The sequence below is a fragment of the Vidua chalybeata genome, chromosome 1 (assembly GCF_026979565.1).
Source record: "Vidua chalybeata isolate OUT-0048 chromosome 1, bVidCha1 merged haplotype, whole genome shotgun sequence".
Taxonomy (NCBI): domain Eukaryota; kingdom Metazoa; phylum Chordata; class Aves; order Passeriformes; family Viduidae; genus Vidua; species Vidua chalybeata.
Window position 1 is genome coordinate 120534893 of NC_071530.1, and position 12205 is coordinate 120547097.

Sequence of the window (12205 nt, forward strand, 5' to 3'; positions counted from 1 at the left end):
ATTTGAAGAATTATCAGTTGACAAGATAGGGGGTGAATGAAGGGAATAAATTACAAGCTATGAGCTTCCTTAAGAAAGAGCTAATTTTTCTAATTGACATTCAGGCTTTTACTCCAGCTCAGCATGGAAACATAACTACCTAAACTTTGAAAATAATCATCCTTCACTGTGATATGGGAATAATAATTTTCTTATAAAAATGAACAATTCAAATCAAATGCACCACTGATGATGAGAAGCAGCTTGCTAGCATTCTAAGGGGTGACAGAAGCTATAATCAGTAGATCCTCGGAAGACTGTGTTGCAGGAAGAGCACACTGCAAATGAGAGATTACCAGTGAGCTGACAAAATAATCAACTCCTGTTGTTCTGTAAAGACTATAAAACACATCATTTCACACACATGCCATTTTTCCATAGTTCATCCTCCCACGACTGCTTAGACCTTCCTCATCTTTCATTTAGTGCTACCAGAATAAAGGTAGAACTTAGAAACCATTGCAAATTTTTTTTCCACAGCAATAACTTACATTTTTGCCAGTGATATAAATACAGTGCACTGTATGACATGAGTCAGCTCAGTAATATTAGACTGTCTTTCTTCCAACTTTTTCCCACTAACATGAACAAAAAGTTTTCTCAGCACCTCCTATAAGGTGAAAAAGAAGATGAAAAGTTCCTCTGTTTTTCAACTCTGAAAGTCAGAATACTTTAGTCTGCTAGGAAAAGATGTTTTTTCTCTAACCATAGAAACAATAGTTTTTTTGTTTTAAATTCCATTTTGTTATTATTTCCTAAATGCATTTTGTATTTTTTTCTGGAGTGTTATTCATGTCACTGTTCAACAGTAGATGGAGCAGTGGATCATTACAGTATTTTAGTTATTTATGCCAATTATTACATAATTTTTCAGCTACTGACATATAAGGTTGCACAAGAAACCCTAAATTATTATATAGAGAAAATAATTATTGATTAAAGCATTTTGAATTAGAAAAAATATTGAAAGAACAGCAACCCAAGCTCACTTTGACATATTATTAAGACAAACCTGCATTAATGATTAATATAAGTGGCTCATAAATACACATTCAAATTACAAACCTTGCATTAGCTGAATGCAGTAAATACGTACATCCTTAACTTTGAAGCATTCAGTCACACAATTTTTCTTTTGGTGATCTGAGTATCTTCTAAAAGTGACATGCATAAATATTCCCCACTGTGGGCCTTGTAAAGAAAAGGACAAAGTGGAAGTCTAAGTTAAAATAGTCCTGTGATTTATTTTATACTTGCAACAATGTTTCTCCCAGAAACTGTTTTTAGGTAATTTAACACAGTAAATTCTTGTAAACCTTACAGTAATTATATCATGAGCATCATTTGTTCAGCAGAAGCTAGATTCTCACCTGTATGTAATCATCTAAAATTAAGGATTTAGTCAAAGGTGATCATCCAAACCCTTATCCTCAGAGAAGAGACACTTCCAGTCAATGCAGGGAACTCAGTTTTGAGGTGTCCCCTCCCTGCAGACACAGATGATGGACTTAAGATACTCTCAGGTTTTGGTGGCTACAGCTGCCCCAAGAATCCAGACTTTGTCGAACCCAACAGTACAATTTCCCCTACAATCAATTTGGTCTCAATAGTAATTGTATTCACAGAAGTTTCAAAATTGAGCATTCGGCTCTGTTTTGAAACTTCGCATAATTACTGACTCAGACTGCCAATATTTGTTGTTGCAAATCAAGGCCAGAGGAAAACTTCTCAGATGGCTTCAAAGACCCAGTTCTCATCTCCAAGCCCAGCTCCCTCCCCCGCTTCCTTCCAGCAGCATTAATTTTTTCTCTGCAATCTCACAAAAAGGAAAAAGAGTAACCTCTAAAGCTGTTTTAGACTGAAGGTCAGAATTCAAAGGATTGGTAACTTTATCCACGGAGCCTTGCAATCACATTGCTATTGGAAACACACCCAGAAGCACCAGCACTCGAGATGTTTTTATTAAGCAATGTCAATAGGTACAAAATTTGAAGGTTGGTTTGTTGGGTTTTTTTTCCATAGCATAAGGTTTATCAAGATTTATATTTGCAAGAGATCAAATTGCTTTCTGCCACTGAATTTTAGTTTAACGCTCTCTCAGGTAAGGAAACTGGGCTCTGTGTTACATGTTAATGAAAACAGCAGCTTTGGTTTGTTTATCTAAATACTTAAAGAGAGGCACCTCTTGCAGCCAAAATGTAAACAAAGCTTAAAGTCTTTTTACTGCTTGGATACTTCCAGGCTACTACTAAGGATTTTTTTTTTTTTTTTTTTACTTTAATGGCATTATACAGATCTTCTACATATATATCCTGCTTTAAAATATACCTTTGAGGAAATATTTAATTCTTAAACCAATTATTCATAATTATACTTTGAGCCAAAAACCAGAAGATGATAGATCCCTTTCAAACCTGGGCTCAAGGGGGAAAAAAAGTCACAGACAACAGTCAGAAATTTTGTCCCTGCAAACCTGTCACTAATTAAGAGGGAAATAGGTTAAAAAAAAATTCAAGTGAGTTTCACAAGAATTAAGAACAAGCAAAATTGTGATTCCAGTACCTAAAAAACTAAATCCTATACCTCTGTCTTGTACCACATCTGCATGCCCAAAAGAGCAAAGCATTCATATCCACCCAAGCTATTCACCTGAGAAAGTTCTGAAAATGCATCTTTAGGGATGCCTTGCCTTGCACAATGCAGGAATCTCCACGCACAACCACCTCCAGTAAACAGTGTTGCTAAACTAGGCCCAGACAAATGAAAGTTCATCTTGCACTGGATGCCAGTTTATGAGCTGAGAGACACAGCATGGGTGCTGCACACTGGGCAGAGGCAGAATGCTTTTCTTGCAGTGGTACTGGAAGAATGCAATATCATAAGGAGAACAGGACACACAGCTACACACAACAGCAGGCAACTGCATGAAGAACTTGAAGCAAAGTTAAAAACCTAGTTTTAACTCCTATAATTTGATTTTTAAAGAATTGCAATCTGTCTGCTATTAGTATAAGGAATGTGTTGAGTGCAACTCAGAAATGCTTATTTGTTTTCGTTGAATCTAGGGCCACTGTAATTACAAGCAGGATATTTTTTGTAATCAGGCTGATTTTTAATAGCTCTTTTGGAAAGCACAAAAGCCAAAATTAGAGACACCTTGAAAAATTTAGTAGTGTTAGTAGCCTGAAAATGCAATAGTTTGAAATATATTCCACCAATGTACTCCACTGCAGATGACTGGTTATTGAAAAAAACCCGGAATTAAACTTCTGGAGACTGAATGCTGCATGTGATGCCTTATGGTGCCCGGGACACATGGGCTTCATTGCCCTGGCTGAGGACATCTCCTGCTCCACCAAGCCCCAATGGGCTTTGGCCATACACTAAGGCATCCCCAGCCCCTGCAGCCACTGATGAAGTGCTTACCCACCCCTCAAGCCTCCAGAATGAAGACTACCCCTCCTGAACCTTAATCTGTATCTAGAATAGTTTTGAATTCAAAAATAGTCTCAGGAACTGTGTGGTGGTCTCAGGAACCATTGAAAATGGAAAATCCAAGGGATGGAGAGTGGCTGCCCCTCAGCTGGCTCTTGTTCCTCTGTGAAACCCCAAAAAAGCTGCCACAAAGCAGCAATGATAGCCCTAATTTCTCTTCTCTAGTCTCCTTTCTCATAAAATACTCATTGTTTTCAGCTGGGGTTTTTATAGTTTGTTTTGGGTTTTGGGTTTTTTTTGTTTTGTTTTGTTTTTTTTCTTTTGGTTTTTGTTTTTTTTTTTTTTTTTAATGAGAAAACACTCTTAATATAATATCTTCACCTTCAAAATACTATAAAATATTGTGTATGCATCTCTAAAACTTGAATTAAAACAGAATCAGCATCACAGCAATTGGTCTTAGGCAAATGTGGTATACCAAGCACAGCAGGAAGCTCATACAAATCTTTCTCTACTAGCTGATTAATTACAGGATTTGCCTCTGTTTTTTCTGATAAGTAAATAATAGTATATAGTTATGTAGCATGTGTACTAAAGCAACAACTTTTAGGTCAACTATTTTTTCACATCAATGTAACGTGGGGTTGCCTAAAATTTTTTTACCATCTGACGAATGTGCAGGATGAAATGCATTTGAGCAGGTCCTACATTACAAGGTTACTGTCAACCAGTGTTGGGGCCTGCTTCAGCCCAGGCCACTGCCCTGCAGCGCAGTCCAAAGGTGGACTGTGGTACCCCATCAGTTGTCCTTCTGACCTCAAGAGGGCTGTGTACTGCTGGCTGGAGCCTATCCTCACAGTCCATGTTGCTGCAAACAGGTCTAGTTATCTCATCATGTTTGGATGCACTGAAGTTCACCAAGATACCAGTTCCTCAAAATTTGAATGGGTAAAATAAAATTACTTGAAATGAATGGCAGTGAGAAAATAGCTGTAAGTTAATATGCAATAAAAATGTTCCCTAATAATTAATAAGAGAAGTAGATTTTAGAGAGCCTGAATAAGAGGTTTGAAGACTTCTGTTTACATTTGGTTTAGAAAATCATGACTATGAATAAAAACCCAATAAATCACAGAGATTTAAGACATTGGTTTGAGACACTGATTTGCCAAATCTTTACACTCACCTGAGCTTGCTTGTAACTCTGCAAGATGTAAGTTTCTCTGGTTTAATAAAACTGTACTACACAGCTTAGGGATACCTGCCAAATTTCCAAATTTAGTGCTGTTAAGCATGTGTAGCTTTTCTCCTGCTAGAAAGATCCATGGATAACACCAATAAATCTTCCCTCAAATAGCTAAGAACTAGTAGTAATACAAAGTATTTGCAATCAGAAAGCAGTGATGTCATCTAACAGTCAATAAACATGAAAGTACATGGGCAGACATCAGTGGAAATGTGATAACCTAATATGTAATAAAAATAGTGATACCCAGACTTCATAAGATTTCCACATAGATGTCATGTGCTCAGGGGAGTGACAGTTAATATCTCCTTTAGCATTTGGCAATGTGTTTCTTTCCTTCCATCCCAGAAGAACTAATAAGCCACAGCATCCTTCCCTGCCTAGCATCAAATGCCTTGCTATCCAAATTAACTTCTCTGTAGGGTTAGTTCTACTGAAAAACATAAATCCAGCAAATTTTCGTCACTTGAATTGATCTTGGATTAGCTCCATTATTTGAAAATCCCAAATAATGTACTTTTGAAATGTGCAAATGGATTCACAAAATAGAAATTTAAAAAAATGAAAAAAACTGAACTGACTTCCTCCAAGTCTAAAAAACATAAATACTGATTTATCATTTAAAATTTGTTTGGTTTCCTCACCTGCCTGCAATTACAACTCTAACTTCATTAGCTGAATACTGCTGAATGCATTCCAATAATCTTTTCATAACTGAACCCTGAAAGACTGTTTCATTTCTCCATTCTTGATCACCTTATCTGATTATTTCTCCATTTACATAATTCCTTGCTAGCTCCGGAAATTACTTTTCAGAACACATTTATCACAGAAGTCAACGCATTGTCCAACACGCCGGTGTCTCGCCCCTAAGCTCATTACAGATGCCTTCCTAGGAGTTTTTTGTCACGCAGGGGTGACTGCCCTATGGCATGTCACATGCTTACTTCCCTCCTCTTGACTCTGCAGATAAGAGAAAGGAGTGGATGTATTTATTGGATCATTTCTGTGTTCAGTCTCTCATCTCTCTTGATCTGAACCCCTGAAGCAGGAATCACTGATATTCTGAATTATACTGGCAGTGGGGACACTCCTGTGGCATCACAAGCTGGGTGGCTCAAGGTTTTGCTCTCCATCTGTTCATGAGCTGCCAGCAACAGCTGACAATGACACATTCACCTTGCACGATTTTCCAGCTCTCACAATTTACTGTTTCATTACTCAATTTGCACAGTTTGTCTTTCTTTACATGAGCCTGTTAAAATTTCCTTCTCTGGGGGAATACCCACACGTATTTGCCAGGGGAATTTATTCTCTTAGATACTCTATAGAATCAAGAAGGTGTTTCTATTTCGTTTGTGACATGTAGGGAATCACTCTCTCTGATACTGATCAATTTGTTATTTATTCCTCCTTACCCCTCTAACCATTCCTACACCGCATCTTGCTAGGAAGGGTGTGAGATTCTTGGTTCTGCTGGAGATGGGATTGTTTCTTTTTTGAGTTTGGGGTCTTGGAAGGAATTTTGTTGCTTCACAACTTCAGCAGTTGAGGATCTTTGGGTTAAAGCTGTGTTATACAGAGAGAAAGCAAAACATTTATTTTCTCTGATCTTTTGCATCCAGCATTCAGTCTATAGGGCAGAGAAGTTAAGATGAACTGACAAAGCCCATGACAGACTAATTGGTGATGGAATTATTTGGTGGAAGATTACTGCTTGGTTTGACAAGACTTCAAAATGTGAAAAGTACTTGGTAGACAGGGAAAGCTGCAGAATACCTACTTTTCATGCCAGGTTTTTTAAAGGCTATATTGATTCAGAATTATTCTCATTTTACAGGCATTGACCTGCTGCATCTGTCCTGGGAAAGCCAAGGTGGTACAGCAATTTACTAACAGCTGAAATTAGTTCTGCGACTCTTGAGTTTTGGAGGGGATGCAGACACCATATGATATTTGCTCTCAGACATAACAGCTTCATCTTTCATTCTTTCCCTGAACTGAACTGACAATCAGAAACCATGAGCTTTCCTTTGGATTTATGATGTTGAATGAAAGCCCAGTGGATAATAAAATTAACACCATTCATTGCTTAATTAATGATAAGCACCACTTGTCTTTTACTAAGCCAGCAGTAACTGGACACAGGACACAGTGGATAGATGGATTCTGAAGCAAATGCAGAAGCCTTTCCTTTTACCTCCCATACCTTTCTCGTATCATCCTGCAGTGCAGCTAGTCTTCAGAACACAAAGAATTAATTTAACCCAATATTGAGATCAAATTAAGACTCTGGATACATTACCAGAAGGTTGTTTGATACCTGGTGATTGACATAAATATCCCATCTAGAGTGATGCAATAATCTGTATTTTGGGGGTTTTTATACTTATATGGGAGTAAAGATTTTAAATATTTTTTTCTAAATGTGCAAGCAAGTTTAGTGACTTCATTAGAAAGTAAATTTTAAAAATATTTCCATTCTAAATAATTGCTGAAACAGTTTTCTTTTGTGTTTGCCTACTTCATTCATGTGTATTTTTTATTTCTGGAGAAAAGTGGAGTTTATGTCAATAATTAAAAACATGCAAAATTATATGAACACTTTGTATTTACATTGGCTTTGCTTCATTGCCTGCATATTATTCTGATTGCATAAAAACACCCAGGAAAATTTTCGAAGTGCTGCATAGAGACTACACTATGCAATTTCTATTAATTTGAATAAGTCACATGATTATGTTCTCACACATAAATTTCCCTCCTGCTTTCCACCATCTAAAATAACTATCTAATTCTGGGTATGCACTGTCTGCATCTCCCACTCTGCAATCTATAAATACAGAAGGAACATAGAGTCTTTTCATACAGATACTACAGGATGCTCCATTAGCATTTTATACCCAGAAGAAAAAGTCTGCAGCCTAATGAGAGTTACTCTATTCCTTGTGCTGCTCCTAATCCTCATCTCTAAGGATACTCCCATTATTATTTTTCCTGAAATGCCCTTTAGATGCATAGAGTATCAGTATCCTGGGAACTTCTAAAATAATTAGAAGTACAATTATGAAAAAAAAAAAAAAGGATCAAAAGAACCACTAAAACTAGAATAAGAGATAATCAACCTGTAACCCATCAAGTAGTCCGAGAAATTGTGCTTTGACATTCCAGAAGCTAATGACAGCTAGTATAAATGAAGTATTTCTGCATTTGACTATATTTGAACTTTCCCCACAATGTGCCAGGAAGGTCAGCCAGGGTATTTTAGAGCAAGGCTGTGAGTAGAGAGAATTACAGGCTTAGAGTTACTTACAGGGCCTTGCCAGAGATTCCCTCTGTTTTATAGCTCACAGGCTTCAATTTTCACAGTTGCTGCTTCTAACCAGTTTTTTCATCTCCTGAAAACCAGAATGGGGGAAGGGAGGACATTTTTCCCAACAGAGATAACTTCAAGAGATCCAGCACCCATGGAGGCAGAGGAATGAACATGGGCAGCCAGCAGCAGCGCAGCTGGCTCAAAGCAGCGCTTTGATGCAGGCTGAAATCTAGTGGTGAAGCAGCTGCAATGGCTTTGGAGCTTCCGTGTTGGGAAACCCGAAGAGAAGATCATGGGGTGGCTTAAGAGAAGAGACTCAAGTGGCAGGGAAGAAGGAGAGGTTTGCTGATGAGATTGGTCTAGTTCTGGAGAGGAAAGGGTCTGGCTTTTGGGATGCAAGGTGCTTAAAAGTGAATTCTCTAGGCTTGGAAGTCCTGAGGGTGCAATGGCTTGGGGTTGATACAGACCAACCAGGTACCTCTTACCAACACCCTAGTTTGGGGAGAGGGACACACAGGGGTTGTGTCATCAACAGCACCTTCAGGACCAAAAGGCAGCTTGCCTGCACTGGAGGCCGGCATGCCTCCAACCATACCATCATCAGCACACAGCAGCCCTATCCTGGAGTTTCACAGGTGTCCACCCAAAGACAAATTTGTCTTTAGCCTCTCATCAGCCAAGGGCACTTCCACACATTCTCCACAATCCATCTTTGTCTTTTCCTAAAGCTTAAAGGAGTGTGACATGTGTGAGGTTGGCTAGCTTTCCATCAGACTGGATTGAGATTTCCCAAGAAATTGAGAAGTTATTATTAGGAGACATGCAGCTAGACAGACACATACAAAGAATGTGGTTGCAAAAGCCTTTTTGCTTTAGGAAACCAGGTTATACCAAGAAACTGCCTGGAAGTTATAACAAGAACTGCCTGATCTCCATTTACAGTTCTGTTCAGCTATTTTAATGAAGTTTTTGATTTTGCTGACAGGGCAACTTCATTTTACATAGAAAGACAGTTCCCCAGAGGGTAAGATCTGTCAGTTGTCACACAAGAGCCTTTCAGTCCCTACCTACAAAAGTAAAACTGTACCTCAAGAAATCAGGTTCATCCTATTGAGCTGGTGAAGGAAGGAAAACAACACTACAGACAAAAATTGTGCATTGCTTCCTTTCAGGGACCAGCTATGGCTGCAACCAAAAAGTCACTTCTTATTTATATTATAGATTGTTTGAATTTTTTTTTTCAGTCTCAGACCTGGTGCTGTTAACAGTTGGACTATCCTCTCTCGTATGTGGGTCAGATTGACTTTCTCCTCTTCACCACATAGCAGCAGATGATAAGCAAGAGTGATGTCAATGAAGAGCATCTTTCTTCACCCATTCTTTCAGTCTACTTTGATGGGTACCAAAATATAAAATCAAAGGCACTATAGCAATGCAGGGAAGGATGAGACCACCAGAAAAGAACTACAAGCCAACAACAATGGACACCATGTATGAGCTCATGAATAACCTGATTTTCCACCAAGTAGGTCTTGAAAAGGCTTTGTTACACAGCCTGCTGGAATGCCTGAGGCTGTCAGCTTGTTTCAAAGCAAAAGGGAAGACTGTTGGCAACCTCAGAGCCTAAAATGGTGGGAAAGAGCTTTGCATCAGGGAGAGGTGAAGCAAGAGTCTTTCATCCTCGCTTAATGACCTGATGCTTTGATGATTTCCAGCTAGAGTTATCTGATTCGGGAAAATTATCAATGCTTTGTAGAAAAGGATTTTTTCTGGAAACAAGCAAGTCTCAACTCAGGAATCTTTTTACCTAAACTATCAAAAATATTTTAAAAGGTGTGAAAATAAAAAAAAAGTTGAAAAGTCTTTGCATTTAGAATGTCCTAAAAATTTACTGTATGGTGCAATTTTCTGAAAACCCATGGTTCCCTCTGGTTTTTACAAGTTTTTCTCTTTTAGTATCATTTCCCTCATACAACATTATTTTTACAACTATCTTAACTCCTCTTCAGAAACCTGTTTCTAGTCAAACAGTAATGGAAGGGGAAAGCGCTAAACAAGCAACAAAGGTGAAAATTTCACACCTCTAAATAATATTAGTACTAAACTCAATATCTTTTTTAAAAACATTTTTAAATTATATTAATTCAGAACCATACTAAATTGATTCTGTCCTTTATTAATAAAGATAAGTGACCAAAGATTATAACCAACTAGACTCGACCATGTAATTTGTTTTCACCATCAGCATTAAAAATAAAGCTCAAAAGCTGAACACAGCTGAAATCAGTAGATTTTAAAGACACTGGTATCTATGCATTGTTCTATTAATTGTGGTCTTTATTAAATGCAAAAGATAAGGGATTTTGAAGAAAGTTAAGTCATTAGCAAGATGTAAATAAAAAGCCTGCCTACAAGGTTTTCATACCAATGATGAATTCATCACTGAAATTCTACTTTTCCTCATAGACCATGTCTTTGCTCAAGTAAAACTGTCAAAACTTGTATTCAAAGTATTGAGAAGATGTATCAAAAAAGCTCTGCTCCACAACATAAGCTCGTTTTAGGGTTCACGTAATGCTTCAGCCTTTGAAGCTCTTAGAAAGCTCACTTTTATTCACCTGAAAAAAAAAAAGGTATCATCACATGTAAAAGGAAGAAAGGAGTATATAGAGAGTTGTAACCACAGTCAATTTGCAAACACTGAAACTTTCGTGCAATATAGGTGTAAAAATTGCATACACCTACCAGTACATCTGGCCTGACTGGATAGCTATAATTTAAGCAGGTGGCTGACAGATGTCATATCTCAAGCATGCCTTTTCATGTTCATTTTTATTTTAATCTCATTTTCATGTCTCAAGTATGCATTTAAAATTATTTGCTAACATATTGTAGTGTGTAGTGTACATGATCCTTGAAGGAGATTTCAAAGAAGAGTTCAAAGCTGCCAATTGATTATACAGTGGGAAAAATGAAAATAACCACTGCCAATTTACCAGGCCCCTACACAGACAAAGATGGGCTGTTCCACAGCTAACTGCAGCAACAACGTTTCAGAATGCAAAATATGGAAATCTTTGCCAAAGTTTAAATGAAGTTTTTGCTGCAACTTGCTGAAAAATATATTAAAATGCTGCTTTTAGGCTGAGAAGATGTAGATGTAACTCACCCTTTCACTATTCAAGGATTTGCAGATGGTAATCTCATTGTCCTGTAATGTTGCAAAGGTTTTCCTGTAGACACTATTTTTAAGCTTCATTCAGAGGTTTGGTTCTGCAGAGGAAGTGTCGGAAACCAAAAATTACCAGTTATGGTACCATCACTTGCTTCACATAAGATCTTGGTACTTTAACAGAAGAAACAACTTCTGTGTAACTACATCTTAATCTTACACATGACCATATCTATCCAAGTGGGAGATGAGTGGTTATTCTGCAAAATATGAGCTAAATTCTCAGCTGGCAAAAGCAGCATACCAAAAAGCAAACTTAAGTTCTGAATGTGATCTGGAAAGTTGTCCTAATGAATGTAATCTCCCTCACAGGAATAAAGCCATTCTATCAAACCCACTAGGGTACACTGAGATTTAATTAACTATCCTGACTTTCAGGAAGAAAGTACCAAATAATAACAACAGGTGACATTGATAAAGTCTTAAGTACAAAATACTACTGTTTTGCCAAATACAAGCAATACTCTTTTGTTTTTATTAACAGATGCATCATGTCTCATTCCTTCAAGATGAGGATTGAAATGCTCTATAATAATTTGTGTGAACTTTGGGGCACATTTACTTAAATCCTCTAAAATATGCAGTCTATTTGGCCAGTGAATTTCAAAGTTAATGAAGCAAACATCCTCTTACATGCATAAGTGAGGAAAAAAAAAAAAAAGGAAATAAATCTTTCTGTTTGACCCCCATTCAAATCTGAACATGAAACACAAGCACTTTTAAAGCAAGGCAGAATTTTGCAATGTATTAAAAGCATATGCTGAAGCCTACTGCTACTAAAAAGCCTCTTGCTCCTCACTTTATCACTGCACTGCATATGCCACCTCACAGGTGTCCATGAGTTTTTATACACACACAATTTCTAAATGGGAAAAAAGAAGAATCAATTAAAAGCAGTCTTATGATGACTTTGCGATTTATAAAAGAAAACTCTTTG

At 37.5% G+C, this 12205-nt stretch overlaps 1 protein-coding gene and 1 long non-coding RNA gene across 2 annotated transcripts in view; both read right to left on the bottom strand.

The window, feature by feature from the left end:
• Window positions 1–12205, bottom strand: part of EYA1 (EYA transcriptional coactivator and phosphatase 1) — a 158121-nt gene that overhangs the window by 95094 nt on the left and 50822 nt on the right. The window lies entirely within an intron of this gene.
• Window positions 10427–12205, bottom strand: part of LOC128795962 (uncharacterized) — a 36849-nt gene continuing 35070 nt past the window's right edge. Inside the window, exons 2-3 of the long non-coding RNA XR_008433679.1 lie at window positions 11206–11309; window positions 10427–10654 (exon numbers count right to left, since the gene is read on the bottom strand). This is a non-coding gene — a long non-coding RNA (uncharacterized LOC128795962). The remainder of the gene's footprint in view (window positions 10655–11205; window positions 11310–12205) is intronic.